Source organism: Chiloscyllium plagiosum, unplaced genomic scaffold (assembly GCF_037043375.1).
Source record: "Chiloscyllium plagiosum isolate Xiang-an unplaced genomic scaffold, Cpla_swu_hap1 HiC_scaffold_55, whole genome shotgun sequence".
NCBI classification, from domain to species: Eukaryota; Metazoa; Chordata; class Chondrichthyes; order Orectolobiformes; family Hemiscylliidae; genus Chiloscyllium; species Chiloscyllium plagiosum.
This window is the reverse complement of record NW_028270194.1, coordinates 1-27,940: the sequence shown is the minus strand read 5'-3', so window position 1 is coordinate 27,940 and position 27,940 is coordinate 1. Positions and strand designations below refer to the sequence as shown.

At 56.0% G+C, this 27,940-nt stretch overlaps 20 non-coding genes across 20 annotated transcripts; all 20 read left to right on the top strand.

Annotated features, from left to right (window-relative positions):
• Positions 1-110: 110 nt before the first annotated feature.
• trnay-gua (transfer RNA tyrosine (anticodon GUA)) lies at positions 111-200 on the top strand. The gene is given in 2 exon segments: positions 111-147; positions 165-200. It is a non-coding gene; the product is annotated as a tRNA-Tyr (tRNA).
• Positions 201-1,352: 1,152 nt separating this feature from the next.
• On the top strand, positions 1,353-1,442 carry trnay-gua (transfer RNA tyrosine (anticodon GUA)). Its single transcript is given in 2 exon segments — positions 1,353-1,389; positions 1,407-1,442. It is a non-coding gene; the product is annotated as a tRNA-Tyr (tRNA).
• A 3,636-nt stretch (positions 1,443-5,078) lies between these two features.
• On the top strand, positions 5,079-5,168 carry trnay-gua (transfer RNA tyrosine (anticodon GUA)). Its single transcript is given in 2 exon segments — positions 5,079-5,115; positions 5,133-5,168. It is a non-coding gene; the product is annotated as a tRNA-Tyr (tRNA).
• Positions 5,169-6,320: 1,152 nt separating this feature from the next.
• trnay-gua (transfer RNA tyrosine (anticodon GUA)) lies at positions 6,321-6,410 on the top strand. The gene is given in 2 exon segments: positions 6,321-6,357; positions 6,375-6,410. It is a non-coding gene; the product is annotated as a tRNA-Tyr (tRNA).
• Positions 6,411-7,562: 1,152 nt separating this feature from the next.
• trnay-gua (transfer RNA tyrosine (anticodon GUA)) lies at positions 7,563-7,652 on the top strand. The gene is given in 2 exon segments: positions 7,563-7,599; positions 7,617-7,652. It is a non-coding gene; the product is annotated as a tRNA-Tyr (tRNA).
• Positions 7,653-8,804: 1,152 nt separating this feature from the next.
• trnay-gua (transfer RNA tyrosine (anticodon GUA)) lies at positions 8,805-8,894 on the top strand. The gene is given in 2 exon segments: positions 8,805-8,841; positions 8,859-8,894. It is a non-coding gene; the product is annotated as a tRNA-Tyr (tRNA).
• A 1,152-nt stretch (positions 8,895-10,046) lies between these two features.
• Positions 10,047-10,136, top strand: trnay-gua (transfer RNA tyrosine (anticodon GUA)). Its single transcript is given in 2 exon segments — positions 10,047-10,083; positions 10,101-10,136. It is a non-coding gene; the product is annotated as a tRNA-Tyr (tRNA).
• A 2,394-nt stretch (positions 10,137-12,530) lies between these two features.
• On the top strand, positions 12,531-12,620 carry trnay-gua (transfer RNA tyrosine (anticodon GUA)). Its single transcript is given in 2 exon segments — positions 12,531-12,567; positions 12,585-12,620. It is a non-coding gene; the product is annotated as a tRNA-Tyr (tRNA).
• A 1,152-nt stretch (positions 12,621-13,772) lies between these two features.
• Positions 13,773-13,862, top strand: trnay-gua (transfer RNA tyrosine (anticodon GUA)). The gene is given in 2 exon segments: positions 13,773-13,809; positions 13,827-13,862. It is a non-coding gene; the product is annotated as a tRNA-Tyr (tRNA).
• Positions 13,863-15,014: 1,152 nt separating this feature from the next.
• On the top strand, positions 15,015-15,104 carry trnay-gua (transfer RNA tyrosine (anticodon GUA)). Its single transcript is given in 2 exon segments — positions 15,015-15,051; positions 15,069-15,104. It is a non-coding gene; the product is annotated as a tRNA-Tyr (tRNA).
• Positions 15,105-16,256: 1,152 nt separating this feature from the next.
• Positions 16,257-16,346, top strand: trnay-gua (transfer RNA tyrosine (anticodon GUA)). The gene is given in 2 exon segments: positions 16,257-16,293; positions 16,311-16,346. It is a non-coding gene; the product is annotated as a tRNA-Tyr (tRNA).
• A 1,152-nt stretch (positions 16,347-17,498) lies between these two features.
• On the top strand, positions 17,499-17,588 carry trnay-gua (transfer RNA tyrosine (anticodon GUA)). Its single transcript is given in 2 exon segments — positions 17,499-17,535; positions 17,553-17,588. It is a non-coding gene; the product is annotated as a tRNA-Tyr (tRNA).
• Positions 17,589-18,740: 1,152 nt separating this feature from the next.
• On the top strand, positions 18,741-18,830 carry trnay-gua (transfer RNA tyrosine (anticodon GUA)). The gene is given in 2 exon segments: positions 18,741-18,777; positions 18,795-18,830. It is a non-coding gene; the product is annotated as a tRNA-Tyr (tRNA).
• A 1,152-nt stretch (positions 18,831-19,982) lies between these two features.
• trnay-gua (transfer RNA tyrosine (anticodon GUA)) lies at positions 19,983-20,072 on the top strand. The gene is given in 2 exon segments: positions 19,983-20,019; positions 20,037-20,072. It is a non-coding gene; the product is annotated as a tRNA-Tyr (tRNA).
• A 1,152-nt stretch (positions 20,073-21,224) lies between these two features.
• trnay-gua (transfer RNA tyrosine (anticodon GUA)) lies at positions 21,225-21,314 on the top strand. Its single transcript is given in 2 exon segments — positions 21,225-21,261; positions 21,279-21,314. It is a non-coding gene; the product is annotated as a tRNA-Tyr (tRNA).
• Positions 21,315-22,466: 1,152 nt separating this feature from the next.
• trnay-gua (transfer RNA tyrosine (anticodon GUA)) lies at positions 22,467-22,556 on the top strand. Its single transcript is given in 2 exon segments — positions 22,467-22,503; positions 22,521-22,556. It is a non-coding gene; the product is annotated as a tRNA-Tyr (tRNA).
• A 1,152-nt stretch (positions 22,557-23,708) lies between these two features.
• trnay-gua (transfer RNA tyrosine (anticodon GUA)) lies at positions 23,709-23,798 on the top strand. Its single transcript is given in 2 exon segments — positions 23,709-23,745; positions 23,763-23,798. It is a non-coding gene; the product is annotated as a tRNA-Tyr (tRNA).
• A 1,152-nt stretch (positions 23,799-24,950) lies between these two features.
• On the top strand, positions 24,951-25,040 carry trnay-gua (transfer RNA tyrosine (anticodon GUA)). The gene is given in 2 exon segments: positions 24,951-24,987; positions 25,005-25,040. It is a non-coding gene; the product is annotated as a tRNA-Tyr (tRNA).
• Positions 25,041-26,192: 1,152 nt separating this feature from the next.
• Positions 26,193-26,282, top strand: trnay-gua (transfer RNA tyrosine (anticodon GUA)). Its single transcript is given in 2 exon segments — positions 26,193-26,229; positions 26,247-26,282. It is a non-coding gene; the product is annotated as a tRNA-Tyr (tRNA).
• A 1,152-nt stretch (positions 26,283-27,434) lies between these two features.
• trnay-gua (transfer RNA tyrosine (anticodon GUA)) lies at positions 27,435-27,524 on the top strand. Its single transcript is given in 2 exon segments — positions 27,435-27,471; positions 27,489-27,524. It is a non-coding gene; the product is annotated as a tRNA-Tyr (tRNA).
• The last annotated feature ends 416 nt before the right edge of the window (positions 27,525-27,940 follow it).

Genomic DNA, 27,940 nt, shown 5'->3' with positions numbered 1-27,940 from the left:
GCCATTGGCTCAGGATCTCCCAGAGTGACAGATTTTCAGGGAGGCAACGGCGTCACATTAGTGGAGGAGTGCGGCAAAGTATCAGCAAGGGAGAGCCACTGCTGGGCTCTCCTTCGATAGCTCAGCTGGTAGAGCGGAGGACTGTAGTGTGTCGCAAATCTGTCATCCTTAGGTCGCCGGTTCAATTCCGGCTCGAAGGAGCCTCGGCTGCGTTTTTGGAAAGAGTGAGCATTCACCAGCACGCGGGCCACAGCAACACAGATGAGCTGAAAACGCGACACCGCTTTCAGGACACATCAGCACACGCCCTTCCCCCTCTGCAACGAGCCAGCTGTCTCCGTGCTGCAGCTGACGGCCAGCAGGGTGCCTTTTTTTCAACACAAACGCATGAAAGCACTTTGTGCTCACTGCAACCAAATTAAGTCTTCTATCAGTCAGGCGGGGCCACCCGACGTCACCTCACGCTCGTGGTGGCTGCGCCAAGGTTGAAGTCGTTTCGACCTCCAATCAGCAATTGCCATCTCCTCAGCACTTCTTTCCTCGTCCATGTGGCCTTCCGCCTCGCCTGAGTCCACCAGCTGCCGCTGCTGCTCCTCCGACAAGTTGGTTGTTTCAGCGAGACAGGCATCAGCAATGTTTGGTCTCAGCCGTCCGACGGATGAGAGGATTTTCTGCACATCCTGGAGCGTGGCTACTCAGGATCCACTGCGGAAGAAGTCAAAGCATGGCCAGCTCACCGCCCGGGCGATTAGCTCAAATGGCAGAGTGCATGCTTGAGGTAGTGGGATCAATGCCCGCATTCTTCACTTGCTTTTAAAACTGCAAGTGCACCCACTCACTCAGCTGGTCTGCAGCAGACGGATTACCGTTTGCGTACGCCGCCTCCCTGAGAGTGGTCCCGAAAGATCAAAAGCTTCAAGCGTGAGCGACAGGCAGGTCCTGCTGTTTCAGGGTGCAGCGTAGGAAGAAAGTCGAGCTGCGCAGCGAAGGCAAACGCCTGCGGGTGAAAGTCAGCTCCTTGAAAGGATCATACAGGTGGTGGGTGAGCTGCCTGAGGTCAGCGGGCACGTCCTGGACGTGTTTGGAGGCAACTTGAACCAGTCGGTAAGCTGCGGCCCAAACCCTAACCTGACATGTACATGAAGCTGCGAGTCAGGTACTGTACCGGCAGAATCTGGCAGTTTCGGATCAGCACTCAAGACGATTTCTTCATGCCAGCACTGGCCGAAGCTGTGGAGATCAGCCATTGGCTCAGGATCTCCCAGAGTGACAGATTTTCAGGGAGGCAACGGCGTCACATTAGTGGAGGAGTGCGGCAAAGTATCAGCAAGGGAGAGCCACTGCTGGGCTCTCCTTCGATAGCTCAGCTGGTAGAGCGGAGGACTGTAGTGTGTCGCAAATCTGTCATCCTTAGGTCGCCGGTTCAATTCCGGCTCGAAGGAGCCTCGGCTGCGTTTTTGGAAAGAGTGAGCATTCACCAGCACGCGGGCCACAGCAACACAGATGAGCTGAAAACGCGACACCGCTTTCAGGACACATCAGCACACGCCCTTCCCCCTCTGCAACGAGCCAGCTGTCTCCGTGCTGCAGCTGACGGCCAGCAGGGTGCCTTTTTTTCAACACAAACGCATGAAAGCACTTTGTGCTCACTGCAACCAAATTAAGTCTTCTATCAGTCAGGCGGGGCCACCCGACGTCACCTCACGCTCGTGGTGGCTGCGCCAAGGTTGAAGTCGTTTCGACCTCCAATCAGCAATTGCCATCTCCTCAGCACTTCTTTCCTCGTCCATGTGGCCTTCCGCCTCGCCTGGGTCCACCAGCTGCCGCTGCTGCTCCTCCGACAAGTTGGTTGTTTCAGCGAGACAGGCATCAGCAATGTTTGGTCTCAGCCGTCCGACGGATGAGAGGATTTTCTGCACATCCTGGAGCGTGGCTACTCAGGATCCACTGCGGAAGAAGTCAAAGCATGGCCAGCTCACCGCCCGGGCGATTAGCTCAAATGGCAGAGTGCATGCTTGAGGTAGTGGGATCAATGCCCGCATTCTTCACTTGCTTTTAAAACTGCAAGTGCACCCACTCACTCAGCTGGTCTGCAGCAGACGGATTACCGTTTGCGTACGCCGCCTCCCTGAGAGTGGTCCCGAAAGATCAAAAGCTTCAAGCGTGAGCGACAGGCAGGTCCTGCTGTTTCAGGGTGCAGCGTAGGAAGAAAGTCGAGCTGCGCAGCGAAGGCAAACGCCTGCGGGTGAAAGTCAGCTCCTTGAAAGGATCATACAGGTGGTGGGTGAGCTGCCTGAGGTCAGCGGGCACGTCCTGGACGTGTTTGGAGGCAACTTGAACCAGTCGGTAAGCTGCGGCCCAAACCCTAACCTGACATGTACATGAAGCTGCGAGTCAGGTACTGTACCGGCAGAATCTGGCAGTTTCGGATCAGCACTCAAGACGATTTCTTCATGCCAGCATTGGCCGAAGCTGTGGAGATCAGCCATTGGCTCAGGATCTCCCAGAGTGACAGATTTTCAGGGAGGCAACGGCGTCACATTAGTGGAGGAGTGCGGCAAAGTATCAGCAAGGGAGAGCCACTGCTGGGCTCTCCTTCGATAGTTCAGCTGGTAGAGCGGAGGACTGTAGTGTGTCGCAAATCTGTCATCCTTAGGTCGCCGGTTCAATTCCGGCTCGAAGGAGCCTCGGCTGCGTTTTTGGAAAGAGTGAGCATTCACCAGCACGCGGGCCACAGCAACACAGATGAGCTGAAAACGCGACACCGCTTTCAGGACACATCAGCACACGCCCTTCCCCCTCTGCAACGAGCCAGCTGTCTCCGTGCTGCAGCTGACGGCCAGCAGGGTGCCTTTTTTTCAACACAAACGCATGAAAGCACTTTGTGCTCACTGCAACCAAATTAAGTCTTCTATCAGTCAGGCGGGGCCACCCGACGTCACCTCACGCTCGTGGTGGCTGCGCCAAGGTTGAAGGCGTTTCGACCTCCAATCAGCAATTGCCATCTCCTCAGCACGTCTTTCCTCGTCCATGTGGCCTTCCGCCTCGCCTGAGTCCACCAGCTGCCGCTGCTGCTCCTCCGACAAGTTGGTTGTTTCAGCGAGACAGGCATCACCAATGTTTGGTCTCAGCCGTCCGACGGATGAGAGGATTTTCTGCACATCCTGGAGCGTGGCTACTCAGGATCCACTGCGGAAGAAGTCAAAGCATGGCCAGCTCACCGCCCGGGCGATTAGCTCAAATGGCAGAGTGCATGCTTGAGGTAGTGGGATCAATGCCCGCATTCTTCACTTGCTTTTAAAACTGCAAGTGCACCCACTCACTCAGCTGGTCTGCAGCAGACGGATTACCGTTTGCGTACGCCGCCTCCCTGAGAGTGGTCCCGAAAGATCAAAAGCTTCAAGCGTGAGCGACAGGCAGGTCCTGCTGTTTCAGGGTGCAGCGTAGGAAGAAAGTCGAGCTGCGCAGCGAAGGCAAACGCCTGCGGGTGAAAGTCAGCTCCTTGAAAGGATCATACAGGTGGTGGGTGAGCTGCCTGAGGTCAGCGGGCACGTCCTGGACGTGTTTGGAGGCAACTTGAACCAGTCGGTAAGCTGCGGCCCAAACCCTAACCTGACATGTACATGAAGCTGCGAGTCAGGTACTGTACCGGCAGAATCTGGCAGTTTCGGATCAGCACTCAAGACGATTTCTTCATGCCAGCATTGGCCGAAGCTGTGGAGATCAGCCATTGGCTCAGGATCTCCCAGAGTGACAGATTTTCAGGGAGGCAACGGCGTCACATTAGTGGAGGAGTGCGGCAAAGTATCAGCAAGGGAGAGCCACTGCTGGGCTCTCCTTCGATAGTTCAGCTGGTAGAGCGGAGGACTGTAGTGTGTCGCAAATCTGTCATCCTTAGGTCGCCGGTTCAATTCCGGCTCGAAGGAGCCTCGGCTGCGTTTTTGGAAAGAGTGAGCATTCACCAGCACGCGGGCCACAGCAACACAGATGAGCTGAAAACGCGACACCGCTTTCAGGACACATCAGCACACGCCCTTCCCCCTCTGCAACGAGCCAGCTGTCTCCGTGCTGCAGCTGACGGCCAGCAGGGTGCCTTTTTTTCAACACAAACGCATGAAAGCACTTTGTGCTCACTGCAACCAAATTAAGTCTTCTATCAGTCAGGCGGGGCCACCCGACGTCACCTCACGCTCGTGGTGGCTGCGCCAAGGTTGAAGGCGTTTCGACCTCCAATCAGCAATTGCCATCTCCTCAGCACGTCTTTCCTCGTCCATGTGGCCTTCCGCCTCGCCTGAGTCCACCAGCTGCCGCTGCTGCTCCTCAGACAAGTTGGTTGTTTCAGCGAGACAGGCATCACCAATGTTTGGTCTCAGCCGTCCGACGGATGAGAGGATTTTCTGCACATCCTGGAGCGTGGCTACTCAGGATCCACTGCGGAAGAAGTCAAAGCATGGCCAGCTCACCGCCCGGGCGATTAGCTCAAATGGCAGAGTGCATGCTTGAGGTAGTGGGATCAATGCCCGCATTCTTCACTTGCTTTTAAAACTGCAAGTGCACCCACTCACTCAGCTGGTCTGCAGCAGACGGATTACCGTTTGCGTACGCCGCCTCCCTGAGAGTGGTCCCGAAAGATCAAAAGCTTCAAGCGTGAGCGACAGGCAGGTCCTGCTGTTTCAGGGTGCAGCGTAGGAAGAAAGTCGAGCTGCGCAGCGAAGGCAAACGCCTGCGGGTGAAAGTCAGCTCCTTGAAAGGATCATACAGGTGGTGGGTGAGCTGCCTGAGGTCAGCGGGCACGTCCTGGACGTGTTTGGAGGCAACTTGAACCAGTCGGTAAGCTGCGGCCCAAACCCTAACCTGACATGTACATGAAGCTGCGAGTCAGGTACTGTACCGGCAGAATCTGGCAGTTTCGGATCAGCACTCAAGACGATTTCTTCATGCCAGCACTGGCCGAAGCTGTGGAGATCAGCCATTGGCTCAGGATCTCCCAGAGTGACAGATTTTCAGGGAGGCAACGGCGTCACATTAGTGGAGGAGTGCGGCAAAGTATCAGCAAGGGAGAGCCACTGCTGGGCTCTCCTTCGATAGCTCAGCTGGTAGAGCGGAGGACTGTAGTGTGTCGCAAATCTGTCATCCTTAGGTCGCCGGTTCAATTCCGGCTCGAAGGAGCCTCGGCTGCGTTTTTGGAAAGAGTGAGCATTCACCAGCACGCGGGCCACAGCAACACAGATGAGCTGAAAACGCGACACCGCTTTCAGGACACATCAGCACACGCCCTTCCCCCTCTGCAACGAGCCAGCTGTCTCCGTGCTGCAGCTGACGGCCAGCAGGGTGCCTTTTTTTCAACACAAACGCATGAAAGCACTTTGTGCTCACTGCAACCAAATTAAGTCTTCTATCAGTCAGGCGGGGCCACCCGACGTCACCTCACGCTCGTGGTGGCTGCGCCAAGGTTGAAGTCGTTTCGACCTCCAATCAGCAATTGCCATCTCCTCAGCACTTCTTTCCTCGTCCATGTGGCCTTCCGCCTCGCCTGGGTCCACCAGCTGCCGCTGCTGCTCCTCCGACAAGTTGGTTGTTTCAGCGAGACAGGCATCAGCAATGTTTGGTCTCAGCCGTCCGACGGATGAGAGGATTTTCTGCACATCCTGGAGCGTGGCTACTCAGGATCCACTGCGGAAGAAGTCAAAGCATGGCCAGCTCACCGCCCGGGCGATTAGCTCAAATGGCAGAGTGCATGCTTGAGGTAGTGGGATCAATGCCCGCATTCTTCACTTGCTTTTAAAACTGCAAGTGCACCCACTCACTCAGCTGGTCTGCAGCAGACGGATTACCGTTTGCGTACGCCGCCTCCCTGAGAGTGGTCCCGAAAGATCAAAAGCTTCAAGCGTGAGCGACAGGCAGGTCCTGCTGTTTCAGGGTGCAGCGTAGGAAGAAAGTCGAGCTGCGCAGCGAAGGCAAACGCCTGCGGGTGAAAGTCAGCTCCTTGAAAGGATCATACAGGTGGTGGGTGAGCTGCCTGAGGTCAGCGGGCACGTCCTGGACGTGTTTGGAGGCAACTTGAACCAGTCGGTAAGCTGCGGCCCAAACCCTAACCTGACATGTACATGAAGCTGCGAGTCAGGTACTGTACCGGCAGAATCTGGCAGTTTCGGATCAGCACTCAAGACGATTTCTTCATGCCAGCACTGGCCGAAGCTGTGGAGATCAGCCATTGGCTCAGGATCTCCCAGAGTGACAGATTTTCAGGGAGGCAACGGCGTCACATTAGTGGAGGAGTGCGGCAAAGTATCAGCAAGGGAGAGCCACTGCTGGGCTCTCCTTCGATAGCTCAGCTGGTAGAGCGGAGGACTGTAGTGTGTCGCAAATCTGTCATCCTTAGGTCGCCGGTTCAATTCCGGCTCGAAGGAGCCTCGGCTGCGTTTTTGGAAAGAGTGAGCATTCACCAGCACGCGGGCCACAGCAACACAGATGAGCTGAAAACGCGACACCGCTTTCAGGACACATCAGCACACGCCCTTCCCCCTCTGCAACGAGCCAGCTGTCTCCGTGCTGCAGCTGACGGCCAGCAGGGTGCCTTTTTTTCAACACAAACGCATGAAAGCACTTTGTGCTCACTGCAACCAAATTAAGTCTTCTATCAGTCAGGCGGGGCCACCCGACGTCACCTCACGCTCGTGGTGGCTGCGCCAAGGTTGAAGGCGTTTCGACCTCCAATCAGCAATTGCCATCTCCTCAGCACGTCTTTCCTCGTCCATGTGGCCTTCCGCCTCGCCTGAGTCCACCAGCTGCCGCTGCTGCTCCTCCGACAAGTTGGTTGTTTCAGCGAGACAGGCATCACCAATGTTTGGTCTCAGCCGTCCGACGGATGAGAGGATTTTCTGCACATCCTGGAGCGTGGCTACTCAGGATCCACTGCGGAAGAAGTCAAAGCATGGCCAGCTCACCGCCCGGGCGATTAGCTCAAATGGCAGAGTGCATGCTTGAGGTAGTGGGATCAATGCCCGCATTCTTCACTTGCTTTTAAAACTGCAAGTGCACCCACTCACTCAGCTGGTCTGCAGCAGACGGATTACCGTTTGCGTACGCCGCCTCCCTGAGAGTGGTCCCGAAAGATCAAAAGCTTCAAGCGTGAGCGACAGGCAGGTCCTGCTGTTTCAGGGTGCAGCGTAGGAAGAAAGTCGAGCTGCGCAGCGAAGGCAAACGCCTGCGGGTGAAAGTCAGCTCCTTGAAAGGATCATACAGGTGGTGGGTGAGCTGCCTGAGGTCAGCGGGCACGTCCTGGACGTGTTTGGAGGCAACTTGAACCAGTCGGTAAGCTGCGGCCCAAACCCTAACCTGACATGTACATGAAGCTGCGAGTCAGGTACTGTACCGGCAGAATCTGGCAGTTTCGGATCAGCACTCAAGACGATTTCTTCATGCCAGCACTGGCCGAAGCTGTGGAGATCAGCCATTGGCTCAGGATCTCCCAGAGTGACAGATTTTCAGGGAGGCAACGGCGTCACATTAGTGGAGGAGTGCGGCAAAGTATCAGCAAGGGAGAGCCACTGCTGGGCTCTCCTTCGATAGCTCAGCTGGTAGAGCGGAGGACTGTAGTGTGTCGCAAATCTGTCATCCTTAGGTCGCCGGTTCAATTCCGGCTCGAAGGAGCCTCGGCTGCGTTTTTGGAAAGAGTGAGCATTCACCAGCACGCGGGCCACAGCAACACAGATGAGCTGAAAACGCGACACCGCTTTCAGGACACATCAGCACACGCCCTTCCCCCTCTGCAACGAGCCAGCTGTCTCCGTGCTGCAGCTGACGGCCAGCAGGGTGCCTTTTTTTCAACACAAACGCATGAAAGCACTTTGTGCTCACTGCAACCAAATTAAGTCTTCTATCAGTCAGGCGGGGCCACCCGACGTCACCTCACGCTCGTGGTGGCTGCGCCAAGGTTGAAGTCGTTTCGACCTCCAATCAGCAATTGCCATCTCCTCAGCACTTCTTTCCTCGTCCATGTGGCCTTCCGCCTCGCCTGGGTCCACCAGCTGCCGCTGCTGCTCCTCCGACAAGTTGGTTGTTTCAGCGAGACAGGCATCAGCAATGTTTGGTCTCAGCCGTCCGACGGATGAGAGGATTTTCTGCACATCCTGGAGCGTGGCTACTCAGGATCCACTGCGGAAGAAGTCAAAGCATGGCCAGCTCACCGCCCGGGCGATTAGCTCAAATGGCAGAGTGCATGCTTGAGGTAGTGGGATCAATGCCCGCATTCTTCACTTGCTTTTAAAACTGCAAGTGCACCCACTCACTCAGCTGGTCTGCAGCAGACGGATTACCGTTTGCGTACGCCGCCTCCCTGAGAGTGGTCCCGAAAGATCAAAAGCTTCAAGCGTGAGCGACAGGCAGGTCCTGCTGTTTCAGGGTGCAGCGTAGGAAGAAAGTCGAGCTGCGCAGCGAAGGCAAACGCCTGCGGGTGAAAGTCAGCTCCTTGAAAGGATCATACAGGTGGTGGGTGAGCTGCCTGAGGTCAGCGGGCACGTCCTGGACGTGTTTGGAGGCAACTTGAACCAGTCGGTAAGCTGCGGCCCAAACCCTAACCTGACATGTACATGAAGCTGCGAGTCAGGTACTGTACCGGCAGAATCTGGCAGTTTCGGATCAGCACTCAAGACGATTTCTTCATGCCAGCACTGGCCGAAGCTGTGGAGATCAGCCATTGGCTCAGGATCTCCCAGAGTGACAGATTTTCAGGGAGGCAACGGCGTCACATTAGTGGAGGAGTGCGGCAAAGTATCAGCAAGGGAGAGCCACTGCTGGGCTCTCCTTCGATAGCTCAGCTGGTAGAGCGGAGGACTGTAGTGTGTCGCAAATCTGTCATCCTTAGGTCGCCGGTTCAATTCCGGCTCGAAGGAGCCTCGGCTGCGTTTTTGGAAAGAGTGAGCATTCACCAGCACGCGGGCCACAGCAACACAGATGAGCTGAAAACGCGACACCGCTTTCAGGACACATCAGCACACGCCCTTCCCCCTCTGCAACGAGCCAGCTGTCTCCGTGCTGCAGCTGACGGCCAGCAGGGTGCCTTTTTTTCAACACAAACGCATGAAAGCACTTTGTGCTCACTGCAACCAAATTAAGTCTTCTATCAGTCAGGCGGGGCCACCCGACGTCACCTCACGCTCGTGGTGGCTGCGCCAAGGTTGAAGGCGTTTCGACCTCCAATCAGCAATTGCCATCTCCTCAGCACGTCTTTCCTCGTCCATGTGGCCTTCCGCCTCGCCTGAGTCCACCAGCTGCCGCTGCTGCTCCTCCGACAAGTTGGTTGTTTCAGCGAGACAGGCATCACCAATGTTTGGTCTCAGCCGTCCGACGGATGAGAGGATTTTCTGCACATCCTGGAGCGTGGCTACTCAGGATCCACTGCGGAAGAAGTCAAAGCATGGCCAGCTCACCGCCCGGGCGATTAGCTCAAATGGCAGAGTGCATGCTTGAGGTAGTGGGATCAATGCCCGCATTCTTCACTTGCTTTTAAAACTGCAAGTGCACCCACTCACTCAGCTGGTCTGCAGCAGACGGATTACCGTTTGCGTACGCCGCCTCCCTGAGAGTGGTCCCGAAAGATCAAAAGCTTCAAGCGTGAGCGACAGGCAGGTCCTGCTGTTTCAGGGTGCAGCGTAGGAAGAAAGTCGAGCTGCGCAGCGAAGGCAAACGCCTGCGGATGAAAGTCAGCTCCTTGAAAGGATCATACAGGTGGTGGGTGAGCTGCCTGAGGTCAGCGGGCACGTCCTGGACGTGTTTGGAGGCAACTTGAACCAGTCGGTAAGCTGCGGCCCAAACCCTAACCTGACATGTACATGAAGCTGCGAGTCAGGTACTGTACCGGCAGAATCTGGCAGTTTCGGATCAGCACTCAAGACGATTTCTTCATGCCAGCACTGGCCGAAGCTGTGGAGATCAGCCATTGGCTCAGGATCTCCCAGAGTGACAGATTTTCAGGGAGGCAACGGCGTCACATTAGTGGAGGAGTGCGGCAAAGTATCAGCAAGGGAGAGCCACTGCTGGGCTCTCCTTCGATAGCTCAGCTGGTAGAGCGGAGGACTGTAGTGTGTCGCAAATCTGTCATCCTTAGGTCGCCGGTTCAATTCCGGCTCGAAGGAGCCTCGGCTGCGTTTTTGGAAAGAGTGAGCATTCACCAGCACGCGGGCCACAGCAACACAGATGAGCTGAAAACGCGACACCGCTTTCAGGACACATCAGCACACGCCCTTCCCCCTCTGCAACGAGCCAGCTGTCTCCGTGCTGCAGCTGACGGCCAGCAGGGTGCCTTTTTTTCAACACAAACGCATGAAAGCACTTTGTGCTCACTGCAACCAAATTAAGTCTTCTATCAGTCAGGCGGGGCCACCCGACGTCACCTCACGCTCGTGGTGGCTGCGCCAAGGTTGAAGTCGTTTCGACCTCCAATCAGCAATTGCCATCTCCTCAGCACTTCTTTCCTCGTCCATGTGGCCTTCCGCCTCGCCTGGGTCCACCAGCTGCCGCTGCTGCTCCTCCGACAAGTTGGTTGTTTCAGCGAGACAGGCATCAGCAATGTTTGGTCTCAGCCGTCCGACGGATGAGAGGATTTTCTGCACATCCTGGAGCGTGGCTACTCAGGATCCACTGCGGAAGAAGTCAAAGCATGGCCAGCTCACCGCCCGGGCGATTAGCTCAAATGGCAGAGTGCATGCTTGAGGTAGTGGGATCAATGCCCGCATTCTTCACTTGCTTTTAAAACTGCAAGTGCACCCACTCACTCAGCTGGTCTGCAGCAGACGGATTACCGTTTGCGTACGCCGCCTCCCTGAGAGTGGTCCCGAAAGATCAAAAGCTTCAAGCGTGAGCGACAGGCAGGTCCTGCTGTTTCAGGGTGCAGCGTAGGAAGAAAGTCGAGCTGCGCAGCGAAGGCAAACGCCTGCGGGTGAAAGTCAGCTCCTTGAAAGGATCATACAGGTGGTGGGTGAGCTGCCTGAGGTCAGCGGGCACGTCCTGGACGTGTTTGGAGGCAACTTGAACCAGTCGGTAAGCTGCGGCCCAAACCCTAACCTGACATGTACATGAAGCTGCGAGTCAGGTACTGTACCGGCAGAATCTGGCAGTTTCGGATCAGCACTCAAGACGATTTCTTCATGCCAGCATTGGCCGAAGCTGTGGAGATCAGCCATTGGCTCAGGATCTCCCAGAGTGACAGATTTTCAGGGAGGCAACGGCGTCACATTAGTGGAGGAGTGCGGCAAAGTATCAGCAAGGGAGAGCCACTGCTGGGCTCTCCTTCGATAGTTCAGCTGGTAGAGCGGAGGACTGTAGTGTGTCGCAAATCTGTCATCCTTAGGTCGCCGGTTCAATTCCGGCTCGAAGGAGCCTCGGCTGCGTTTTTGGAAAGAGTGAGCATTCACCAGCACGCGGGCCACAGCAACACAGATGAGCTGAAAACGCGACACCGCTTTCAGGACACATCAGCACACGCCCTTCCCCCTCTGCAACGAGCCAGCTGTCTCCGTGCTGCAGCTGACGGCCAGCAGGGTGCCTTTTTTTCAACACAAACGCATGAAAGCACTTTGTGCTCACTGCAACCAAATTAAGTCTTCTATCAGTCAGGCGGGGCCACCCGACGTCACCTCACGCTCGTGGTGGCTGCGCCAAGGTTGAAGGCGTTTCGACCTCCAATCAGCAATTGCCATCTCCTCAGCACGTCTTTCCTCGTCCATGTGGCCTTCCGCCTCGCCTGAGTCCACCAGCTGCCGCTGCTGCTCCTCAGACAAGTTGGTTGTTTCAGCGAGACAGGCATCACCAATGTTTGGTCTCAGCCGTCCGACGGATGAGAGGATTTTCTGCACATCCTGGAGCGTGGCTACTCAGGATCCACTGCGGAAGAAGTCAAAGCATGGCCAGCTCACCGCCCGGGCGATTAGCTCAAATGGCAGAGTGCATGCTTGAGGTAGTGGGATCAATGCCCGCATTCTTCACTTGCTTTTAAAACTGCAAGTGCACCCACTCACTCAGCTGGTCTGCAGCAGACGGATTACCGTTTGCGTACGCCGCCTCCCTGAGAGTGGTCCCGAAAGATCAAAAGCTTCAAGCGTGAGCGACAGGCAGGTCCTGCTGTTTCAGGGTGCAGCGTAGGAAGAAAGTCGAGCTGCGCAGCGAAGGCAAACGCCTGCGGGTGAAAGTCAGCTCCTTGAAAGGATCATACAGGTGGTGGGTGAGCTGCCTGAGGTCAGCGGGCACGTCCTGGACGTGTTTGGAGGCAACTTGAACCAGTCGGTAAGCTGCGGCCCAAACCCTAACCTGACATGTACATGAAGCTGCGAGTCAGGTACTGTACCGGCAGAATCTGGCAGTTTCGGATCAGCACTCAAGACGATTTCTTCATGCCAGCACTGGCCGAAGCTGTGGAGATCAGCCATTGGCTCAGGATCTCCCAGAGTGACAGATTTTCAGGGAGGCAACGGCGTCACATTAGTGGAGGAGTGCGGCAAAGTATCAGCAAGGGAGAGCCACTGCTGGGCTCTCCTTCGATAGCTCAGCTGGTAGAGCGGAGGACTGTAGTGTGTCGCAAATCTGTCATCCTTAGGTCGCCGGTTCAATTCCGGCTCGAAGGAGCCTCGGCTGCGTTTTTGGAAAGAGTGAGCATTCACCAGCACGCGGGCCACAGCAACACAGATGAGCTGAAAACGCGACACCGCTTTCAGGACACATCAGCACACGCCCTTCCCCCTCTGCAACGAGCCAGCTGTCTCCGTGCTGCAGCTGACGGCCAGCAGGGTGCCTTTTTTTCAACACAAACGCATGAAAGCACTTTGTGCTCACTGCAACCAAATTAAGTCTTCTATCAGTCAGGCGGGGCCACCCGACGTCACCTCACGCTCGTGGTGGCTGCGCCAAGGTTGAAGTCGTTTCGACCTCCAATCAGCAATTGCCATCTCCTCAGCACTTCTTTCCTCGTCCATGTGGCCTTCCGCCTCGCCTGGGTCCACCAGCTGCCGCTGCTGCTCCTCCGACAAGTTGGTTGTTTCAGCGAGACAGGCATCAGCAATGTTTGGTCTCAGCCGTCCGACGGATGAGAGGATTTTCTGCACATCCTGGAGCGTGGCTACTCAGGATCCACTGCGGAAGAAGTCAAAGCATGGCCAGCTCACCGCCCGGGCGATTAGCTCAAATGGCAGAGTGCATGCTTGAGGTAGTGGGATCAATGCCCGCATTCTTCACTTGCTTTTAAAACTGCAAGTGCACCCACTCACTCAGCTGGTCTGCAGCAGACGGATTACCGTTTGCGTACGCCGCCTCCCTGAGAGTGGTCCCGAAAGATCAAAAGCTTCAAGCGTGAGCGACAGGCAGGTCCTGCTGTTTCAGGGTGCAGCGTAGGAAGAAAGTCGAGCTGCGCAGCGAAGGCAAACGCCTGCGGGTGAAAGTCAGCTCCTTGAAAGGATCATACAGGTGGTGGGTGAGCTGCCTGAGGTCAGCGGGCACGTCCTGGACGTGTTTGGAGGCAACTTGAACCAGTCGGTAAGCTGCGGCCCAAACCCTAACCTGACATGTACATGAAGCTGCGAGTCAGGTACTGTACCGGCAGAATCTGGCAGTTTCGGATCAGCACTCAAGACGATTTCTTCATGCCAGCACTGGCCGAAGCTGTGGAGATCAGCCATTGGCTCAGGATCTCCCAGAGTGACAGATTTTCAGGGAGGCAACGGCGTCACATTAGTGGAGGAGTGCGGCAAAGTATCAGCAAGGGAGAGCCACTGCTGGGCTCTCCTTCGATAGCTCAGCTGGTAGAGCGGAGGACTGTAGTGTGTCGCAAATCTGTCATCCTTAGGTCGCCGGTTCAATTCCGGCTCGAAGGAGCCTCGGCTGCGTTTTTGGAAAGAGTGAGCATTCACCAGCACGCGGGCCACAGCAACACAGATGAGCTGAAAACGCGACACCGCTTTCAGGACACATCAGCACACGCCCTTCCCCCTCTGCAACGAGCCAGCTGTCTCCGTGCTGCAGCTGACGGCCAGCAGGGTGCCTTTTTTTCAACACAAACGCATGAAAGCACTTTGTGCTCACTGCAACCAAATTAAGTCTTCTATCAGTCAGGCGGGGCCACCCGACGTCACCTCACGCTCGTGGTGGCTGCGCCAAGGTTGAAGGCGTTTCGACCTCCAATCAGCAATTGCCATCTCCTCAGCACGTCTTTCCTCGTCCATGTGGCCTTCCGCCTCGCCTGAGTCCACCAGCTGCCGCTGCTGCTCCTCCGACAAGTTGGTTGTTTCAGCGAGACAGGCATCACCAATGTTTGGTCTCAGCCGTCCGACGGATGAGAGGATTTTCTGCACATCCTGGAGCGTGGCTACTCAGGATCCACTGCGGAAGAAGTCAAAGCATGGCCAGCTCACCGCCCGGGCGATTAGCTCAAATGGCAGAGTGCATGCTTGAGGTAGTGGGATCAATGCCCGCATTCTTCACTTGCTTTTAAAACTGCAAGTGCACCCACTCACTCAGCTGGTCTGCAGCAGACGGATTACCGTTTGCGTACGCCGCCTCCCTGAGAGTGGTCCCGAAAGATCAAAAGCTTCAAGCGTGAGCGACAGGCAGGTCCTGCTGTTTCAGGGTGCAGCGTAGGAAGAAAGTCGAGCTGCGCAGCGAAGGCAAACGCCTGCGGGTGAAAGTCAGCTCCTTGAAAGGATCATACAGGTGGTGGGTGAGCTGCCTGAGGTCAGCGGGCACGTCCTGGACGTGTTTGGAGGCAACTTGAACCAGTCGGTAAGCTGCGGCCCAAACCCTAACCTGACATGTACATGAAGCTGCGAGTCAGGTACTGTACCGGCAGAATCTGGCAGTTTCGGATCAGCACTCAAGACGATTTCTTCATGCCAGCACTGGCCGAAGCTGTGGAGATCAGCCATTGGCTCAGGATCTCCCAGAGTGACAGATTTTCAGGGAGGCAACGGCGTCACATTAGTGGAGGAGTGCGGCAAAGTATCAGCAAGGGAGAGCCACTGCTGGGCTCTCCTTCGATAGCTCAGCTGGTAGAGCGGAGGACTGTAGTGTGTCGCAAATCTGTCATCCTTAGGTCGCCGGTTCAATTCCGGCTCGAAGGAGCCTCGGCTGCGTTTTTGGAAAGAGTGAGCATTCACCAGCACGCGGGCCACAGCAACACAGATGAGCTGAAAACGCGACACCGCTTTCAGGACACATCAGCACACGCCCTTCCCCCTCTGCAACGAGCCAGCTGTCTCCGTGCTGCAGCTGACGGCCAGCAGGGTGCCTTTTTTTCAACACAAACGCATGAAAGCACTTTGTGCTCACTGCAACCAAATTAAGTCTTCTATCAGTCAGGCGGGGCCACCCGACGTCACCTCACGCTCGTGGTGGCTGCGCCAAGGTTGAAGTCGTTTCGACCTCCAATCAGCAATTGCCATCTCCTCAGCACTTCTTTCCTCGTCCATGTGGCCTTCCGCCTCGCCTGGGTCCACCAGCTGCCGCTGCTGCTCCTCCGACAAGTTGGTTGTTTCAGCGAGACAGGCATCAGCAATGTTTGGTCTCAGCCGTCCGACGGATGAGAGGATTTTCTGCACATCCTGGAGCGTGGCTACTCAGGATCCACTGCGGAAGAAGTCAAAGCATGGCCAGCTCACCGCCCGGGCGATTAGCTCAAATGGCAGAGTGCATGCTTGAGGTAGTGGGATCAATGCCCGCATTCTTCACTTGCTTTTAAAACTGCAAGTGCACCCACTCACTCAGCTGGTCTGCAGCAGACGGATTACCGTTTGCGTACGCCGCCTCCCTGAGAGTGGTCCCGAAAGATCAAAAGCTTCAAGCGTGAGCGACAGGCAGGTCCTGCTGTTTCAGGGTGCAGCGTAGGAAGAAAGTCGAGCTGCGCAGCGAAGGCAAACGCCTGCGGGTGAAAGTCAGCTCCTTGAAAGGATCATACAGGTGGTGGGTGAGCTGCCTGAGGTCAGCGGGCACGTCCTGGACGTGTTTGGAGGCAACTTGAACCAGTCGGTAAGCTGCGGCCCAAACCCTAACCTGACATGTACATGAAGCTGCGAGTCAGGTACTGTACCGGCAGAATCTGGCAGTTTCGGATCAGCACTCAAGACGATTTCTTCATGCCAGCACTGGCCGAAGCTGTGGAGATCAGCCATTGGCTCAGGATCTCCCAGAGTGACAGATTTTCAGGGAGGCAACGGCGTCACATTAGTGGAGGAGTGCGGCAAAGTATCAGCAAGGGAGAGCCACTGCTGGGCTCTCCTTCGATAGCTCAGCTGGTAGAGCGGAGGACTGTAGTGTGTCGCAAATCTGTCATCCTTAGGTCGCCGGTTCAATTCCGGCTCGAAGGAGCCTCGGCTGCGTTTTTGGAAAGAGTGAGCATTCACCAGCACGCGGGCCACAGCAACACAGATGAGCTGAAAACGCGACACCGCTTTCAGGACACATCAGCACACGCCCTTCCCCCTCTGCAACGAGCCAGCTGTCTCCGTGCTGCAGCTGACGGCCAGCAGGGTGCCTTTTTTTCAACACAAACGCATGAAAGCACTTTGTGCTCACTGCAACCAAATTAAGTCTTCTATCAGTCAGGCGGGGCCACCCGACGTCACCTCACGCTCGTGGTGGCTGCGCCAAGGTTGAAGGCGTTTCGACCTCCAATCAGCAATTGCCATCTCCTCAGCACGTCTTTCCTCGTCCATGTGGCCTTCCGCCTCGCCTGAGTCCACCAGCTGCCGCTGCTGCTCCTCCGACAAGTTGGTTGTTTCAGCGAGACAGGCATCACCAATGTTTGGTCTCAGCCGTCCGACGGATGAGAGGATTTTCTGCACATCCTGGAGCGTGGCTACTCAGGATCCACTGCGGAAGAAGTCAAAGCATGGCCAGCTCACCGCCCGGGCGATTAGCTCAAATGGCAGAGTGCATGCTTGAGGTAGTGGGATCAATGCCCGCATTCTTCACTTGCTTTTAAAACTGCAAGTGCACCCACTCACTCAGCTGGTCTGCAGCAGACGGATTACCGTTTGCGTACGCCGCCTCCCTGAGAGTGGTCCCGAAAGATCAAAAGCTTCAAGCGTGAGCGACAGGCAGGTCCTGCTGTTTCAGGGTGCAGCGTAGGAAGAAAGTCGAGCTGCGCAGCGAAGGCAAACGCCTGCGGATGAAAGTCAGCTCCTTGAAAGGATCATACAGGTGGTGGGTGAGCTGCCTGAGGTCAGCGGGCACGTCCTGGACGTGTTTGGAGGCAACTTGAACCAGTCGGTAAGCTGCGGCCCAAACCCTAACCTGACATGTACATGAAGCTGCGAGTCAGGTACTGTACCGGCAGAATCTGGCAGTTTCGGATCAGCACTCAAGACGATTTCTTCATGCCAGCACTGGCCGAAGCTGTGGAGATCAGCCATTGGCTCAGGATCTCCCAGAGTGACAGATTTTCAGGGAGGCAACGGCGTCACATTAGTGGAGGAGTGCGGCAAAGTATCAGCAAGGGAGAGCCACTGCTGGGCTCTCCTTCGATAGCTCAGCTGGTAGAGCGGAGGACTGTAGTGTGTCGCAAATCTGTCATCCTTAGGTCGCCGGTTCAATTCCGGCTCGAAGGAGCCTCGGCTGCGTTTTTGGAAAGAGTGAGCATTCACCAGCACGCGGGCCACAGCAACACAGATGAGCTGAAAACGCGACACCGCTTTCAGGACACATCAGCACACGCCCTTCCCCCTCTGCAACGAGCCAGCTGTCTCCGTGCTGCAGCTGACGGCCAGCAGGGTGCCTTTTTTTCAACACAAACGCATGAAAGCACTTTGTGCTCACTGCAACCAAATTAAGTCTTCTATCAGTCAGGCGGGGCCACCCGACGTCACCTCACGCTCGTGGTGGCTGCGCCAAGGTTGAAGTCGTTTCGACCTCCAATCAGCAATTGCCATCTCCTCAGCACTTCTTTCCTCGTCCATGTGGCCTTCCGCCTCGCCTGGGTCCACCAGCTGCCGCTGCTGCTCCTCCGACAAGTTGGTTGTTTCAGCGAGACAGGCATCAGCAATGTTTGGTCTCAGCCGTCCGACGGATGAGAGGATTTTCTGCACATCCTGGAGCGTGGCTACTCAGGATCCACTGCGGAAGAAGTCAAAGCATGGCCAGCTCACCGCCCGGGCGATTAGCTCAAATGGCAGAGTGCATGCTTGAGGTAGTGGGATCAATGCCCGCATTCTTCACTTGCTTTTAAAACTGCAAGTGCACCCACTCACTCAGCTGGTCTGCAGCAGACGGATTACCGTTTGCGTACGCCGCCTCCCTGAGAGTGGTCCCGAAAGATCAAAAGCTTCAAGCGTGAGCGACAGGCAGGTCCTGCTGTTTCAGGGTGCAGCGTAGGAAGAAAGTCGAGCTGCGCAGCGAAGGCAAACGCCTGCGGGTGAAAGTCAGCTCCTTGAAAGGATCATACAGGTGGTGGGTGAGCTGCCTGAGGTCAGCGGGCACGTCCTGGACGTGTTTGGAGGCAACTTGAACCAGTCGGTAAGCTGCGGCCCAAACCCTAACCTGACATGTACATGAAGCTGCGAGTCAGGTACTGTACCGGCAGAATCTGGCAGTTTCGGATCAGCACTCAAGACGATTTCTTCATGCCAGCACTGGCCGAAGCTGTGGAGATCAGCCATTGGCTCAGGATCTCCCAGAGTGACAGATTTTCAGGGAGGCAACGGCGTCACATTAGTGGAGGAGTGCGGCAAAGTATCAGCAAGGGAGAGCCACTGCTGGGCTCTCCTTCGATAGCTCAGCTGGTAGAGCGGAGGACTGTAGTGTGTCGCAAATCTGTCATCCTTAGGTCGCCGGTTCAATTCCGGCTCGAAGGAGCCTCGGCTGCGTTTTTGGAAAGAGTGAGCATTCACCAGCACGCGGGCCACAGCAACACAGATGAGCTGAAAACGCGACACCGCTTTCAGGACACATCAGCACACGCCCTTCCCCCTCTGCAACGAGCCAGCTGTCTCCGTGCTGCAGCTGACGGCCAGCAGGGTGCCTTTTTTTCAACACAAACGCATGAAAGCACTTTGTGCTCACTGCAACCAAATTAAGTCTTCTATCAGTCAGGCGGGGCCACCCGACGTCACCTCACGCTCGTGGTGGCTGCGCCAAGGTTGAAGTCGTTTCGACCTCCAATCAGCAATTGCCATCTCCTCAGCACTTCTTTCCTCGTCCATGTGGCCTTCCGCCTCGCCTGAGTCCACCAGCTGCCGCTGCTGCTCCTCCGACAAGTTGGTTGTTTCAGCGAGACAGGCATCAGCAATGTTTGGTCTCAGCCGTCCGACGGATGAGAGGATTTTCTGCACATCCTGGAGCGTGGCTACTCAGGATCCACTGCGGAAGAAGTCAAAGCATGGCCAGCTCACCGCCCGGGCGATTAGCTCAAATGGCAGAGTGCATGCTTGAGGTAGTGGGATCAATGCCCGCATTCTTCACTTGCTTTTAAAACTGCAAGTGCACCCACTCACTCAGCTGGTCTGCAGCAGACGGATTACCGTTTGCGTACGCCGCCTCCCTGAGAGTGGTCCCGAAAGATCAAAAGCTTCAAGCGTGAGCGACAGGCAGGTCCTGCTGTTTCAGGGTGCAGCGTAGGAAGAAAGTCGAGCTGCGCAGCGAAGGCAAACGCCTGCGGGTGAAAGTCAGCTCCTTGAAAGGATCATACAGGTGGTGGGTGAGCTGCCTGAGGTCAGCGGGCACGTCCTGGACGTGTTTGGAGGCAACTTGAACCAGTCGGTAAGCTGCGGCCCAAACCCTAACCTGACATGTACATGAAGCTGCGAGTCAGGTACTGTACCGGCAGAATCTGGCAGTTTCGGATCAGCACTCAAGACGATTTCTTCATGCCAGCACTGGCCGAAGCTGTGGAGATCAGCCATTGGCTCAGGATCTCCCAGAGTGACAGATTTTCAGGGAGGCAACGGCGTCACATTAGTGGAGGAGTGCGGCAAAGTATCAGCAAGGGAGAGCCACTGCTGGGCTCTCCTTCGATAGCTCAGCTGGTAGAGCGGAGGACTGTAGTGTGTCGCAAATCTGTCATCCTTAGGTCGCCGGTTCAATTCCGGCTCGAAGGAGCCTCGGCTGCGTTTTTGGAAAGAGTGAGCATTCACCAGCACGCGGGCCACAGCAACACAGATGAGCTGAAAACGCGACACCGCTTTCAGGACACATCAGCACACGCCCTTCCCCCTCTGCAACGAGCCAGCTGTCTCCGTGCTGCAGCTGACGGCCAGCAGGGTGCCTTTTTTTCAACACAAACGCATGAAAGCACTTTGTGCTCACTGCAACCAAATTAAGTCTTCTATCAGTCAGGCGGGGCCACCCGACGTCACCTCACGCTCGTGGTGGCTGCGCCAAGGTTGAAGTCGTTTCGACCTCCAATCAGCAATTGCCATCTCCTCAGCACTTCTTTCCTCGTCCATGTGGCCTTCCGCCTCGCCTGGGTCCACCAGCTGCCGCTGCTGCTCCTCCGACAAGTTGGTTGTTTCAGCGAGACAGGCATCAGCAATGTTTGGTCTCAGCCGTCCGACGGATGAGAGGATTTTCTGCACATCCTGGAGCGTGGCTACTCAGGATCCACTGCGGAAGAAGTCAAAGCATGGCCAGCTCACCGCCCGGGCGATTAGCTCAAATGGCAGAGTGCATGCTTGAGGTAGTGGGATCAATGCCCGCATTCTTCACTTGCTTTTAAAACTGCAAGTGCACCCACTCACTCAGCTGGTCTGCAGCAGACGGATTACCGTTTGCGTACGCCGCCTCCCTGAGAGTGGTCCCGAAAGATCAAAAGCTTCAAGCGTGAGCGACAGGCAGGTCCTGCTGTTTCAGGGTGCAGCGTAGGAAGAAAGTCGAGCTGCGCAGCGAAGGCAAACGCCTGCGGGTGAAAGTCAGCTCCTTGAAAGGATCATACAGGTGGTGGGTGAGCTGCCTGAGGTCAGCGGGCACGTCCTGGACGTGTTTGGAGGCAACTTGAACCAGTCGGTAAGCTGCGGCCCAAACCCTAACCTGACATGTACATGAAGCTGCGAGTCAGGTACTGTACCGGCAGAATCTGGCAGTTTCGGATCAGCACTCAAGACGATTTCTTCATGCCAGCACTGGCCGAAGCTGTGGAGATCAGCCATTGGCTCAGGATCTCCCAGAGTGACAGATTTTCAGGGAGGCAACGGCGTCACATTAGTGGAGGAGTGCGGCAAAGTATCAGCAAGGGAGAGCCACTGCTGGGCTCTCCTTCGATAGCTCAGCTGGTAGAGCGGAGGACTGTAGTGTGTCGCAAATCTGTCATCCTTAGGTCGCCGGTTCAATTCCGGCTCGAAGGAGCCTCGGCTGCGTTTTTGGAAAGAGTGAGCATTCACCAGCACGCGGGCCACAGCAACACAGATGAGCTGAAAACGCGACACCGCTTTCAGGACACATCAGCACACGCCCTTCCCCCTCTGCAACGAGCCAGCTGTCTCCGTGCTGCAGCTGACGGCCAGCAGGGTGCCTTTTTTTCAACACAAACGCATGAAAGCACTTTGTGCTCACTGCAACCAAATTAAGTCTTCTATCAGTCAGGCGGGGCCACCCGACGTCACCTCACGCTCGTGGTGGCTGCGCCAAGGTTGAAGTCGTTTCGACCTCCAATCAGCAATTGCCATCTCCTCAGCACTTCTTTCCTCGTCCATGTGGCCTTCCGCCTCGCCTGAGTCCACCAGCTGCCGCTGCTGCTCCTCCGACAAGTTGGTTGTTTCAGCGAGACAGGCATCAGCAATGTTTGGTCTCAGCCGTCCGACGGATGAGAGGATTTTCTGCACATCCTGGAGCGTGGCTACTCAGGATCCACTGCGGAAGAAGTCAAAGCATGGCCAGCTCACCGCCCGGGCGATTAGCTCAAATGGCAGAGTGCATGCTTGAGGTAGTGGGATCAATGCCCGCATTCTTCACTTGCTTTTAAAACTGCAAGTGCACCCACTCACTCAGCTGGTCTGCAGCAGACGGATTACCGTTTGCGTACGCCGCCTCCCTGAGAGTGGTCCCGAAAGATCAAAAGCTTCAAGCGTGAGCGACAGGCAGGTCCTGCTGTTTCAGGGTGCAGCGTAGGAAGAAAGTCGAGCTGCGCAGCGAAGGCAAACGCCTGCGGGTGAAAGTCAGCTCCTTGAAAGGATCATACAGGTGGTGGGTGAGCTGCCTGAGGTCAGCGGGCACGTCCTGGACGTGTTTGGAGGCAACTTGAACCAGTCGGTAAGCTGCGGCCCAAACCCTAACCTGACATGTACATGAAGCTGCGAGTCAGGTACTGTACCGGCAGAATCTGGCAGTTTCGGATCAGCACTCAAGACGATTTCTTCATGCCAGCACTGGCCGAAGCTGTGGAGATCAGCCATTGGCTCAGGATCTCCCAGAGTGACAGATTTTCAGGGAGGCAACGGCGTCACATTAGTGGAGGAGTGCGGCAAAGTATCAGCAAGGGAGAGCCACTGCTGGGCTCTCCTTCGATAGCTCAGCTGGTAGAGCGGAGGACTGTAGTGTGTCGCAAATCTGTCATCCTTAGGTCGCCGGTTCAATTCCGGCTCGAAGGAGCCTCGGCTGCGTTTTTGGAAAGAGTGAGCATTCACCAGCACGCGGGCCACAGCAACACAGATGAGCTGAAAACGCGACACCGCTTTCAGGACACATCAGCACACGCCCTTCCCCCTCTGCAACGAGCCAGCTGTCTCCGTGCTGCAGCTGACGGCCAGCAGGGTGCCTTTTTTTCAACACAAACGCATGAAAGCACTTTGTGCTCACTGCAACCAAATTAAGTCTTCTATCAGTCAGGCGGGGCCACCCGACGTCACCTCACGCTCGTGGTGGCTGCGCCAAGGTTGAAGTCGTTTCGACCTCCAATCAGCAATTGCCATCTCCTCAGCACTTCTTTCCTCGTCCATGTGGCCTTCCGCCTCGCCTGGGTCCACCAGCTGCCGCTGCTGCTCCTCCGACAAGTTGGTTGTTTCAGCGAGACAGGCATCAGCAATGTTTGGTCTCAGCCGTCCGACGGATGAGAGGATTTTCTGCACATCCTGGAGCGTGGCTACTCAGGATCCACTGCGGAAGAAGTCAAAGCATGGCCAGCTCACCGCCCGGGCGATTAGCTCAAATGGCAGAGTGCATGCTTGAGGTAGTGGGATCAATGCCCGCATTCTTCACTTGCTTTTAAAACTGCAAGTGCACCCACTCACTCAGCTGGTCTGCAGCAGACGGATTACCGTTTGCGTACGCCGCCTCCCTGAGAGTGGTCCCGAAAGATCAAAAGCTTCAAGCGTGAGCGACAGGCAGGTCCTGCTGTTTCAGGGTGCAGCGTAGGAAGAAAGTCGAGCTGCGCAGCGAAGGCAAACGCCTGCGGGTGAAAGTCAGCTCCTTGAAAGGATCATACAGGTGGTGGGTGAGCTGCCTGAGGTCAGCGGGCACGTCCTGGACGTGTTTGGAGGCAACTTGAACCAGTCGGTAAGCTGCGGCCCAAACCCTAACCTGACATGTACATGAAGCTGCGAGTCAGGTACTGTACCGGCAGAATCTGGCAGTTTCGGATCAGCACTCAAGACGATTTCTTCATGCCAGCACTGGCCGAAGCTGTGGAGATCAGCCATTGGCTCAGGATCTCCCAGAGTGACAGATTTTCAGGGAGGCAACGGCGTCACATTAGTGGAGGAGTGCGGCAAAGTATCAGCAAGGGAGAGCCACTGCTGGGCTCTCCTTCGATAGCTCAGCTGGTAGAGCGGAGGACTGTAGTGTGTCGCAAATCTGTCATCCTTAGGTCGCCGGTTCAATTCCGGCTCGAAGGAGCCTCGGCTGCGTTTTTGGAAAGAGTGAGCATTCACCAGCACGCGGGCCACAGCAACACAGATGAGCTGAAAACGCGACACCGCTTTCAGGACACATCAGCACACGCCCTTCCCCCTCTGCAACGAGCCAGCTGTCTCCGTGCTGCAGCTGACGGCCAGCAGGGTGCCTTTTTTTCAACACAAACGCATGAAAGCACTTTGTGCTCACTGCAACCAAATTAAGTCTTCTATCAGTCAGGCGGGGCCACCCGACGTCACCTCACGCTCGTGGTGGCTGCGCCAAGGTTGAAGTCGTTTCGACCTCCAATCAGCAATTGCCATCTCCTCAGCACTTCTTTCCTCGTCCATGTGGCCTTCCGCCTCGCCTGAGTCCACCAGCTGCCGCTGCTGCTCCTCCGACAAGTTGGTTGTTTCAGCGAGACAGGCATCAGCAATGTTTGGTCTCAGCCGTCCGACGGATGAGAGGATTTTCTGCACATCCTGGAGCGTGGCTACTCAGGATCCACTGCGGAAGAAGTCAAAGCATGGCCAGCTCACCGCCCGGGCGATTAGCTCAAATGGCAGAGTGCATGCTTGAGGTAGTGGGATCAATGCCCGCATTCTTCACTTGCTTTTAAAACTGCAAGTGCACCCACTCACTCAGCTGGTCTGCAGCAGACGGATTACCGTTTGCGTACGCCGCCTCCCTGAGAGTGGTCCCGAAAGATCAAAAGCTTCAAGCGTGAGCGACAGGCAGGTCCTGCTGTTTCAGGGTGCAGCGTAGGAAGAAAGTCGAGCTGCGCAGCGAAGGCAAACGCCTGCGGGTGAAAGTCAGCTCCTTGAAAGGATCATACAGGTGGTGGGTGAGCTGCCTGAGGTCAGCGGGCACGTCCTGGACGTGTTTGGAGGCAACTTGAACCAGTCGGTAAGCTGCGGCCCAAACCCTAACCTGACATGTACATGAAGCTGCGAGTCAGGTACTGTACCGGCAGAATCTGGCAGTTTCGGATCAGCACTCAAGACGATTTCTTCATGCCAGCACTGGCCGAAGCTGTGGAGATCAGCCATTGGCTCAGGATCTCCCAGAGTGACAGATTTTCAGGGAGGCAACGGCGTCACATTAGTGGAGGAGTGCGGCAAAGTATCAGCAAGGGAGAGCCACTGCTGGGCTCTCCTTCGATAGCTCAGCTGGTAGAGCGGAGGACTGTAGTGTGTCGCAAATCTGTCATCCTTAGGTCGCCGGTTCAATTCCGGCTCGAAGGAGCCTCGGCTGCGTTTTTGGAAAGAGTGAGCATTCACCAGCACGCGGGCCACAGCAACACAGATGAGCTGAAAACGCGACACCGCTTTCAGGACACATCAGCACACGCCCTTCCCCCTCTGCAACGAGCCAGCTGTCTCCGTGCTGCAGCTGACGGCCAGCAGGGTGCCTTTTTTTCAACACAAACGCATGAAAGCACTTTGTGCTCACTGCAACCAAATTAAGTCTTCTATCAGTCAGGCGGGGCCACCCGACGTCACCTCACGCTCGTGGTGGCTGCGCCAAGGTTGAAGTCGTTTCGACCTCCAATCAGCAATTGCCATCTCCTCAGCACTTCTTTCCTCGTCCATGTGGCCTTCCGCCTCGCCTGGGTCCACCAGCTGCCGCTGCTGCTCCTCCGACAAGTTGGTTGTTTCAGCGAGACAGGCATCAGCAATGTTTGGTCTCAGCCGTCCGACGGATGAGAGGATTTTCTGCACATCCTGGAGCGTGGCTACTCAGGATCCACTGCGGAAGAAGTCAAAGCATGGCCAGCTCACCGCCCGGGCGATTAGCTCAAATGGCAGAGTGCATGCTTGAGGTAGTGGGATCAATGCCCGCATTCTTCACTTGCTTTTAAAACTGCAAGTGCACCCACTCACTCAGCTGGTCTGCAGCAGACGGATTACCGTTTGCGTACGCCGCCTCCCTGAGAGTGGTCCCGAAAGATCAAAAGCTTCAAGCGTGAGCGACAGGCAGGTCCTGCTGTTTCAGGGTGCAGCGTAGGAAGAAAGTCGAGCTGCGCAGCGAAGGCAAACGCCTGCGGGTGAAAGTCAGCTCCTTGAAAGGATCATACAGGTGGTGGGTGAGCTGCCTGAGGTCAGCGGGCATGTCCTGGACGTGTTTGGAGGCAACTTGAACCAGTCGGTAAGCTGCGGCCCAAACCCTAACCTGACATGTACATGAAGCTGCGAGTCAGGTACTGTACCGGCAGAATCTGGCAGTTTCGGATCAGCACTCAAGACGATTTCTTCATGCCAGCACTGGCCGAAGCTGTGGAGATCAGCCATTGGCTCAGGATCTCCCAGAGTGACAGATTTTCAGGGAGGCAACGGCGTCACATTAGTGGAGGAGTGCGGCAAAGTATCAGCAAGGGAGAGCCACTGCTGGGCTCTCCTTCGATAGCTCAGCTGGTAGAGCGGAGGACTGTAGTGTGTCGCAAATCTGTCATCCTTAGGTCGCCGGTTCAATTCCGGCTCGAAGGAGCCTCGGCTGCGTTTTTGGAAAGAGTGAGCATTCACCAGCACGCGGGCCACAGCAACACAGATGAGCTGAAAACGCGACACCGCTTTCAGGACACATCAGCACACGCCCTTCCCCCTCTGCAACGAGCCAGCTGTCTCCGTGCTGCAGCTGACGGCCAGCAGGGTGCCTTTTTTTCAACACAAACGCATGAAAGCACTTTGTGCTCACTGCAACCAAATTAAGTCTTCTATCAGTCAGGCGGGGCCACCCGACGTCACCTCACGCTCGTGGTGGCTGCGCCAAGGTTGAAGTCGTTTCGACCTCCAATCAGCAATTGCCATCTCCTCAGCACTTCTTTCCTCGTCCATGTGGCCTTCCGCCTCGCCTGGGTCCACCAGCTGCCGCTGCTGCTCCTCCGACAAGTTGGTTGTTTCAGCGAGACAGGCATCAGCAATGTTTGGTCTCAGCCGTCCGACGGATGAGAGGATTTTCTGCACATCCTGGAGCGTGGCTACTCAGGATCCACTGCGGAAGAAGTCAAAGCATGGCCAGCTCACCGCCCGGGCGATTAGCTCAAATGGCAGAGTGCATGCTTGAGGTAGTGGGATCAATGCCCGCATTCTTCACTTGCTTTTAAAACTGCAAGTGCACCCACTCACTCAGCTGGTCTGCAGCAGACGGATTACCGTTTGCGTACGCCGCCTCCCTGAGAGTGGTCCCGAAAGATCAAAAGCTTCAAGCGTGAGCGACAGGCAGGTCCTGCTGTTTCAGGGTGCAGCGTAGGAAGAAAGTCGAGCTGCGCAGCGAAGGCAAACGCCTGCGGGTGAAAGTCAGCTCCTTGAAAGGATCATACAGGTGGTGGGTGAGCTGCCTGAGGTCAGCGGGCACGTCCTGGACGTGTTTGGAGGCAACTTGAACCAGTCGGTAAGCTGCGGCCCAAACCCTAACCTGACATGTACATGAAGCTGCGAGTCAGGTACTGTACCGGCAGAATCTGGCAGTTTCGGATCAGCACTCAAGACGATTTCTTCATGCCAGCACTGGCCGAAGCTGTGGAGATCAGCCATTGGCTCAGGATCTCCCAGAGTGACAGATTTTCAGGGAGGCAACGGCGTCACATTAGTGGAGGAGTGCGGCAAAGTATCAGCAAGGGAGAGCCACTGCTGGGCTCTCCTTCGATAGCTCAGCTGGTAGAGCGGAGGACTGTAGTGTGTCGCAAATCTGTCATCCTTAGGTCGCCGGTTCAATTCCGGCTCGAAGGAGCCTCGGCTGCGTTTTTGGAAAGAGTGAGCATTCACCAGCACGCGGGCCACAGCAACACAGATGAGCTGAAAACGCGACACCGCTTTCAGGACACATCAGCACACGCCCTTCCCCCTCTGCAACGAGCCAGCTGTCTCCGTGCTGCAGCTGACGGCCAGCAGGGTGCCTTTTTTTCAACACAAACGCATGAAAGCACTTTGTGCTCACTGCAACCAAATTAAGTCTTCTATCAGTCAGGCGGGGCCACCCGACGTCACCTCACGCTCGTGGTGGCTGCGCCAAGGTTGAAGTCGTTTCGACCTCCAATCAGCAATTGCCATCTCCTCAGCACTTCTTTCCTCGTCCATGTGGCCTTCCGCCTCGCCTGGGTCCACCAGCTGCCGCTGCTGCTCCTCCGACAAGTTGGTTGTTTCAG